Consider the following 10,281-nt stretch of genomic DNA (forward strand, 5'->3'; position numbering starts at 1 on the left):
ACTTTCAATTTCTTCCTTCACAAATGATCCCATTAATTTCAAACCACAGAGGTTAACCTACAACTCTCTAGACTCTCTCTTATAATCGGTCTCTTCCCATTTCTGATATCTGCTGTGTTTTAAGAAGAAATCTTTCATTGTTGACTTAACACTGCCAAGACACTACACAGGGCTTTTATTCCTTTAAGCTTCATTTGGTAAATGACGTGTGGCCTATGCAGAGATGGGACATATTATTGGAGATATCCATTACCAAGGGTCCGTGGTTATCCTCAAAAATACCCTATCTGTGGGTACCCCAAACCAGCAAAGGCTCTTCTCTTCACATAATTCTTGGAAACTACTACTCCCAGAAATCTCTCTTAGAAATTATATCATAGCTTTGTTTTCAGAAGCTGCTATCTTTGAGGACATGGTTCCCAACAATGGACAGAATAATTAAAATAGTGAAGCTACCCACTAACTTCAAACAGCGAACCCTGATATTCGGAGTTACTTATTGCCAGTTTAGATTTTGCCTTTTTTAAAAAAATGTAAAAACAATTCCCAACTAGAGCTAGGTGAATAAGTGATTTTTTTTTTTTTTTTTTGGTGGTATGGTGGCTGAACCAAAAAAATCTAGAAAATAAAATAAATCATTTCAGGACAACTCAAAACAACAATATTTCGGTTTTTCTCTCACCAAAACACCACAACCCTCCCACCACAAACAAAATTCATTTCAGGTTTGAACAAAATTGTTTCTTTGACCCAAAATGAAATGTTTCATTTTCTTCTTTTGGTGTATTTTACCCTCTCCCCTCTTTTTTCCATTTTAAAAATGTCAAAATGAAACTGACATTTTGGGATTTTTGCCCTGCCCCCACCACTTTTTTTTGGCCAAAGCTTTTCACCAAATTCAACCCAAAACTGCAATTAGTTTTTGGTCAAATATACGAGTCACCAATTTTTTTTTTTTTTTTGGCTAGCTCTACTCCTAACTCGTTCAGTTTTAATACTGAAGAGCATTTCAAATGTACACTGAAGCAGGAATGCAATCTTAAAATTAACATTGCTAAACTGTATGCACTGATGGAGATCCCTGGATAAAGAGACTGTACAAGTGCAAATATTCTTAAAAATTGGAAATTGCAAGAAACTTAATTATACATCCAACATGAAACCCCAGAAGAGAGGGTATGTGGTAGGGGAACTGGGCATGTGTTCTATTCTTAGCTCTGCGATTTCCTTAGTGTGTTACTTTGGGAAACTCTTAAGTTTTCTGTGCTTCTATTTATCCATCTATGAAGTGGGTATAACATCTCACACAGGTGGTGGGAGTCATTAAGACGGAATTTGGAGAGTTTAGATCAGCTAGTCAGGATTTTTTTGATGAAACCGTTTTTTCATTTTATCCCAGGTGAGTGCCCTAACTACCATGTTGTAGGGTAATTCTAAGTGGGTCTGTCCAACAGGAGAGATTGAGAAATGCACATCCTAGTAGAGCCAATAATAGCCATGGGGAGATCTGAGAGCAGCCAATGGGAGATCTGAGTTAACGTCCTTCCTCCCAGACAGAGTAGGGATTCAGACCCCCTGGTCCCACATCCCAGGTGAGTGCCCTAACTGCCGGGCTATTGACTAATCTGGGGTGGGCGTCTCTCTCTCATTTTTTGAGAAAAATGTCGAAAGGGCTCAGGTTTGTCCCGATAGAGAATGGGAAATATTTTGAAATCTTGAAAATATTCACGGGACAGGGAAATTATTTCCCACCCAGCTCTATTGACAAGTAAAGCTGTACTTGAAGGGCCAATCAAGATCTCCCTCCCACAATGAGAGCCGGGCGGGGTGTGTTGAGAAAGAGGGGGAGGGGAGGTGTCCATAAACACAAATTGCTGTGTTTTGTGAGCCCTCTTCCGCCTAAACTGTATTTGCTGCAGCTGACATTTTCAGAAAGGGTGCCGGATGCTTTGCCGAGATGCTGCTGCATTCGTCGCCTCTCACATAATGTAACAAAAGGCGGCTGACAGATCCAAATACAAATGGTTTTGAACCTCGGTTGTCACTCAATGTTAAACAAAACAAAAAAACAATTAGACAACAGCCTCCTAGATTTTTACCCCCTCTCAGAACTCAGAGCACAGTAACAAGACAATTCTGTTTAAGGAGGAAACTTCAATGCTTTCATGCTACCTCCATGGTTTTTTTTGCTACTGCTACTTTTTTTCCCTCCTACAAAATATGAAAATAGCAGCTATTATACGTTATATTGTAAGCTGTACTGCTGCTCAATTACAATGTATATTTGGAATGCCTGCCACTAAAATCTTGTCCTAGTAGCTGACAGGTTTTTTTTGCTGCAGACAAATAAGATCTCACACATATTTGCCTTACCAGTAAACTATACATACAATGATCATAAGGACCAGAATGTGTCACTTTTCAACAAGGAGAATGTGTGTTTTCAGCAGAAATGCCAGGCATTTCCCTTTGTGGGCACCAACACATTTGGTGTCCCCTATCAGGCAATATTCTATATACATTCTCCTTAAAATGCATGTTTGTAGGGTATCTATGTACATAGTGTGTGACCAATTCTTTCCAAGGCAGTACCCTGGCTGAAAGCAAAGAGTAGGGGGAATATGTCTACACTACAGCAGCACAGGTATGGTGCTGCAGCTGTACCACTGTAGTGTAGTGTAGATGCATCCAGGGGTGCTGGAACAATCTTTATAGTGGGGGTGCTGAGAGCTATTGAACCAAACTGTAAATGCTGTGTATATAATGGAAACCACTTCAAGCCAGGGGGCGCAGCAGCATCACCCCCAGCACCTATGGATGAGGTGATAGCTAGGTCAGTGGCAGAAGTCTTCCATTGATCTAGCTGTGTCTACAGTAGGTTTTAGGTCAACCTAACTGCATCACATTTCACAGCCCTGAGTGATGTAGCTAAGTCAGTCTAATTTTTAGGTGTAGACTATGCCTAAGAGTCTAGACATGTGGAGCAGGGGGGATGGGGTGTCTATTCCTGACTCTGCTGCACATTCTGTATGTGACCCTGGGCAAGTCATTTAATTTCTCTGTCACATATAAAATGAGGGAAATAATAATCGAGCCTCACAACATCCCTGCATAGTAGGTAATTAATTAATTGTCTCTAGCACATTGAGATCCTTAGATGAAAGGCAAGACACCTGTGCAAAGTATAACTATGTACATGGATATTAAAATCGGCAATAGCAATAATGCATGTTACTCCATTTGTAACATCATCACAGATTTAGATGAAGTTATCATGAGATTCACTGTGGGTTCAAAATTTCAGACTTCTAAATATGAAACTTTACCTGTAAATTAGGTAGGCAGACAACTTCATGATGTAATTAGTGGGTGCAATTACTTAGAGATATTAAATGATGGGACTAGTACAGAGGAGTCTGCAAAATTGGAGTCTAGGTGCAACTCTGCAAAATCTGGTCCGTAATGTATGAACTTGGCACGTGGAGGGAAAGTAACAGCTTCTACATGTGTGCGGAACCAACAGACGCACACACACCTAATGTATGCTGAAAGGGCATATCAAGTGGGGTCCTGCAGGGATCAGTTCTGGGTCTGGTTCTGTTTAATAGCTTCATCAATGATTTAGATAATAGCATAGAGAGTACACTTATAAAGTTTATGGATGATACCAAGCTGGGAAGGGTTGCAAGTGCTTTGGAGGATCGGATTAAAATTCAAAATGATCTGGACAAACTGGAGAAATGGTCTGAAGTGAATAGAATGAATAAGGACAAATGCAAAATACTCCACTTAAGAAGGAGTAATCAGTTGCACACAAACAAAATGGGAAATGACTATTTAGGAAAGAAGACTGCAGAAAGGGATCTCGGGATCATAGTCAGGGCCACCCAGAGGAGGGGGCAAGTAGGGCAATTTGCCCTGGGCGACACAGGGGCCCCGCGAGCCCTGGCCCGGCGGCGGTCCGGGTCTTCAGCGGTGGGTCCTTCAGTGCTGCCGAAGACGCAGAGCGCCTGAAGGGCCCCCCATCGCCGAAATGCCACCGAAGACCCGGACCACCACCTGGTGAATACAAGCGCCGCAGCTCCCCCGCTTTGCCCCAAGCCCCTGAATCCTCTGGGTGGCCCTGGTCATAGTGGATCACAAGCTAAATATGAGTCAGCAGTGTAACACTGTTGCAAAAAGTAAACATCATTCTGGGATGTATTATCAGGAGTGTTGTAAGCAAGACACAAGAAGTTCTGTTCTACTCTGCACTGATTAGGCCTCAACTGGAGTATTGTGTCCAGTTCGGGACACCACATTTCAGGAAAGATGTGGATAAATTGGGGAAAGTCCAGAGAAGAGCAACAAAAATGATTAAAGGTCTAGACAACATGATCTGTGAGGGAAGATTGAAAAAACTGGATTTGTTTAGTCTGGAGAAGAGAAGCCTGAGAGGGGACATGATAACAGTTTTCAAGTACATAAAAGGATGTTACAAGGAGGAGGAAGAAAATTTGTTCTCCTTAACCTCTGAGGATAGGACAAGAAGCAACGGGCTTAAGTTGCAGCAAGGGAGGTTGTGGAATCTCCATCTCTGGAGATATTTAAGAGTAGGTTAGATAAATGTCTATCAGGGATGGTCTAGACAGTATTTGGTCCTGCCATGCAGGCAGGGGACTCGACTCGATGACCTCTCGAGGTCCCTTCCAGTCCTAGAATCTATGAAAGGGAGGTTTAGGTTGGACATTAGGAAAATCTTCCTACCTGTCAGTGTGGTTAAGCACTGGAACTAATTGCCTAGGGAGGTTGTGGAATCTCCGACATTGGAGATTTTTAAGAGCAGGTTAAACAATCGCCTGTCAGGGATAGTCTAGATAATATTTAGTCCTGCCTTGAGTGCCGGGGACTGGACTAGATGACCTCTCAAGGTCCCTTCCAGTCCTTCGATTTTAAGATTCTTTAAAACACTATCAAGCCTTTAAAAACACCGATGGCTGCTCTACATTAAAAATGTCTCCTCTACACTGATGTAATTGCCCCAGTGTAGATGTGCTGTAAGAACGGAAGTTCAAGATGGAAGTTAAATCTTTGAACTCTGGTGCAAAGTTTCTTAGTGTGGACAGACCCAGAGCTGGAGGTTTGATGTTCTTTAAGTGCATTTTCAATCAAATATGTGATTTGCCCAATTTACAGATCTCCCTAATCTACTCAACATCCCATTAGGATTTGCTTTCCAAAGTGACTTAGCCCAACGTAATGGATGCAAATCTCGAACAGCTGTGACCATGGCAAATGAAGATAAAAATAAAAGAATTAAAAGCCTTACTTCCGGGGTGTTTCCATCTATAGCCAAGGAGATCAAAGCGCCTGCTGCCAGAACATGTTGCTGCAACAGCACATTCACTATTAGCTTGAAAATGCCATGAAACAGGAAAAAACAAGAGCGGGAGCGAGAGAAAAAGCTTTCAGCGAACCCCCTTACAGAAAAAAAAAGCATTAAATACAACAAATTTCACAGTGTCAAATCAGCAACGCACAGCTTTTCACAGGCTCAGCATTAGTAATGGGGAAGCTGTCCAAGCCAACAGAGCATGGTATGAGAGGGATAGAAAAACATCGCAGAATCAATACACAAGGAATTCTAGAGCCAAAGAAAATGAGAGGCAGTGGGGTGGAGATAAAACCATCGTTTGGAAAGTCATCCCTCTGTTGCCAGGAGGGATATCCCTTTCGAATCAGAAAGATGACAAAAACCAGCCTTCTCTCATGAGGTGGCAGGATTGAGATCCTCCACTGCGTGTTCACTGGTCACAGAGAGGAAAAATGATTGGCTTGCTCAGCCTGATGCGCTGCTTCTGGGGAGCAACTAACACCCCCACTGACCCCCAGAAGAGGAACTTCAGTTTTCTGTCCTGTGGTTCTCTTAAACTCTCAAAGTCTGAAGCTAGAGCTGGGCAAAATTTGTCCCAAAAAACTCAAAATACAGTTTTGAGTTGTCTCAAAACTATTCATGAATTTAACACAGCTTTGCTGAATAGTTTAAACCAGATTTTTTTGGGGGGGGCGGGCAGGGGGAAGAGGGGAAAGATTCACAAACTGGACAGAGGAGGAGGAGATGGTGGTGGTGGCCCCCTTATCACTGGGCTCAGTGATAAGGACACTTACTTGGGTCGTGGGAGACCCAGGTTCAAAATCCTCATTCTGGGGTAGGGATTTGAACTCAGATCTTCCCCTCCAAGGTAAGTGCCCTAACTAACAGTCTATACTCTATAGGCTATTCTGGGCTGGGTCTCTCTCAGTCTCGCCTGTTGAAGCTGTTCCACTGTGCATAAATAATATTCAGTGGAGCAGGGACTTTAAATTGGGTCTCCTGGATGAGTGCCTTAATCACCCGCCATCATGTGACTCCCATAATGTATTGCAGTCTCCCCTCTGACCAAGCCATGTGGGGCATCAAGGAAGAAATAATCCAGTCAGGGAGCCCAGTCGATAGGGGGAAATGGGAGCAAGAGGAACCTGAACTACTACTCCCATGAGGCAGTGCAGCACCATAAACAAATACAGTTTAATGTCAAACTGACTCAAAACAAAATGTTTCCAATTTGGTTCAACAAGCCACAATAAAATGTTTTCATTAAGGAATGTTAAAACATTAAACTTTGATCAAAATAGCAAATCCAAATGTTTTCTCATTTCCAAATTGAGATTTTTTTGTTCCTCAAAATATTTTGGTATTTAAAATTTTTGACCCAATTCAGCATGAAAACGAAATGTTGAAATATCAAAATTTTCCATGGGACAGAAATTTTTATTTTTGCTCAGCTCTATTCAGAATACAGGAGTCTCTCTCTCTTTCTCTCTCTCTCTCACATGCACGCACAAAACTCCCATTGACTATAGTGTAAGGCAAAGTTAGGCTAACGTAGAAAGCTTTTGAAAAAACCCCTGACAGAGTAGATGAACAAAAATTACCAACGAGAGAGAACTGAAGCATTACAAAAACAATATCACAAATCACTGCAATACATAGCAAATACCTCTTCCGGTACCATAGTATAAGTCAACATTCTATTGGTCTAGCAGAGGAAACAGATACATTGGTTGTAATTGGGAAAACTTTTCTTCTTGATATTATTAATAAAAATATGCAAAAAAGAGAAATTCACAGATATTAAATGAAAAATCCATTCCTCATAACAGAAAGTGAATATTTCCCGCGTTCCTGATAATAAATGATTGATTGATCGTGTGTGTTTTAGGAAGAGCCTTTCAGTCCATTCTCATTGCTGAGACTCATAATATTAAGCTGAGGTGCTCCCATAATCTTTGAGAGCAGATGATGTGATGAGTTAAGAATGGTCATTTTATTGCAGTGGGGATAAATAGATGGATCATAAGGGAGAAATCTTTTGTTTAAACAGAGATCATAATTGCATACTGGGTACTGCTTGTCACACAAGCTCTGCAGCTGAGCAGATATTTGTTTGAAATTACGTTACATGTGAAAAATTCCAGCTTTTACCCCTTGTGTGCAAGAGATGTTCTTATAATAAAATAGAAAAAGATTTCGATAGATGATCAGGGTATGTAACCTATGACCATAGAGCCATTCAAGTGCCCAACTCTCCTTGAAGAGTCTACTCAATGATAATATATTAAAAAAAGAAATAAAAATCAGGAGTGAAAGGCTTCCACACTATTGGTTAATTTTTTGTATTAGTTAAAAACCAACCAAAATTCCAGTACATATCCAAAGCCCTCAGGAGAATCTGAAACTTTTGTTGGATTAGTTTAAACAAAAGGGGTTGTTATCGGCGGTGAACTGCTTGGAGATCGTCGAATGAAAGTCACTGCTGAAGTGCAGAGCGTTAGTATATTATTAAAATATATTTGCATAGACTCATCTGGCTAAATTTACCCAATGAAAGTCACATTAACTTCAGTGGCATTGTATCAGGGATGAAATTTGCCCCCAGAATTTTTCAAACGTCACATGCTGTACCTATCCTGTGTCTAAAACTCAAATTATACCATTCCCTGGGCAACTTCTAGCCTTGCTCCTCCCACCCCTAAGAAAAAGAGCAACAACAGTAGTCATAGCACAGCTTCACAAGCATTTCTGGCCACTGTAGAGAAAACCTGTTCTAGCAAAATTGGTATCTACTTGCTGCATTGGACGACATCGTCTTCTGGCAGGACTCTCTTCTTCAGCATCCCCTCACCCAGTGTTTCTCAAACTGGGGTCACCGCTTGCGTAGGGAAAGCCCCTAGCAGGCCGGGCCGGTTTGTTTACCTGCCCTGTCCGCAGGTCTGGCCAATCGCAGCTCCCATTGGCCAATGGGAGCTGCTGGAAGAGGCGTGGGCCGAAGGATTTACTGGCCGCCGCTTCCAGCAGCTCCCGTTGGCCTGCAGTGGCAAACTGCGGCCAGTGGGAGCTGCGATTGGCCGGACCTGTGGACGGGGCAGGTAAACAATTCCCTACACAAGCGGCGACCCCAGTTTGAGAAACACTGCCCTCACCCATAAAACAAGCCAGTAGGCTCTATCCTGAAGTTACCGGTTCTCTCTCAGTGATGATCCAAGACACAGTAACCAAATTCCTACACAACTTTCCAATTAGGAAACTTCATTAGGGCAGGACAAGAGGCAATGGGTTCAAACTACAGCATAGCAGATTTAGATTAAATCTCAGGAAAAAATTCCTAGCTGTAAGAACAGTAGGACAATGGGAACAGACTGCCGAGGGAGGTTGTGAAAGGTCCTTCACGAGAGGTTTTCAAAAGGAGGCTGGATTAGCCATCTGTCTTGGTTGGTTTAGACACAACACATTCTGGATCTTAGCGGGGTGGGGGGTAGATGACCCTTGTGGTCCCTTCTACCCTATGGTTCTATGATTAGCTTCCTTTATTCTCTACCAGCGTGCAAAGAGAATGCAGTTCAAGGTAGTCAGTGGTAAGGCACAAATGATCACTGTTTATGTGTTGAATTACGGAAGCGCCCAAACGTGATCAGCCTCCACATTGTGCTAGCTGCTGTACCAACACATTGCAAGACAATACCTGCTCCAAGAGGGCTTACAATGTAAGTAGTGAGAGCCGACAAAAAAAGAGGCAGGTAAAGCAGAGAAAGATAACGTGGCCAGAGGAGGGAAGTTAAACTAACTTGACTGCTTTTGAGTCCCAATAACCATTTTTTGTGGGTGCTTAGGTCTTGTATCCAGAAAACCATTAACACAGTCCAATACAGTTTGCTCCCATCTCTCTCCTTGAAAGTAGTGTTTCAAAACTATTGCCACAGGTGCCAAAAAAATGCCCCTCCTAGACAGACTAACTTTTGAGAGTGATGTTGCAGAGTCAGAGACATTGCCTGGTGATGCATTTTCTTTTGTCACTATAGAAAATACTGGCTCATAATGGCAGTACTTCGGTGAATGGCCTCGCGGTGAAAGGCAGTCTCACATCCTGTATCTGATGTAACTGACAAATAAGGGAAGTAGTTTGAAGATACCTTCAACTTACCTGTCTTGAGTGTAAGCTCCTCATAGCAAAAGCCTTGTCTTCCTAATTGTCTGTAATACGTTCACGCATTTTGCTACTATAATTAATGTATAAAAATAATATTTAGTTCACTCTCTGTGTGGGGTCTTCCACAGAAGATCTTCAAAAATAACAAGGTCACATTAGCTCTTCACAAAGACAGATAAGCCATCACTGTAATAGGAAGTGCTAAGGGCCTTGTGAATTGACAATATGCTAAAATGGGTCTTTCAGACTTTCGAAAGGGTGGGTTCTGCATTTGCAAGGATTGGATACATATCTAACTACACCTTCATAGCATGCAGAGCTTCTGAGCAGAGGCGGCTCTAGGCACCAGCAAAGCAAGCAGGTGCTTGGGGCAGCCCATTTGCAGGGGCGGCAGCCGGCAGGGATCCAGCCTGGGTGCTGAGAACCAACAGAGCTGGGAGCTGTAGTTCCTTGGCTAGCTCCCTGCCTATAGAGCCAGCCCTGGAGCAGGGAAAGAACTACATTTCCCAGCATTCCCTTGGCCGCTATCAACACGAAAGGGAACGGGAGGCAGTATGGTAGCTGAAACCTCATGCTGCAACTTGCTGTGAATAGAGAGCTCACTGCTAGAGCGGGCTGGCACTGTGAATGGGGAACATGTAGGCCCAAGGAGTAGAAGGCTTTGGCCCAGATACCCCCTTCAGAAGACATCCCCAGCCTGGATTAGGGATACTGGTGTGACCTTACCTTGCAGCCCCCAAAGAAAGAATTAGGTGGACTAAATGGACAGTGCCCC

The sequence above is a fragment of the Malaclemys terrapin genome, chromosome 14, assembly GCF_027887155.1.
Source record: "Malaclemys terrapin pileata isolate rMalTer1 chromosome 14, rMalTer1.hap1, whole genome shotgun sequence".
Lineage (NCBI taxonomy): Eukaryota > Metazoa > Chordata > Testudines > Emydidae > Malaclemys > Malaclemys terrapin.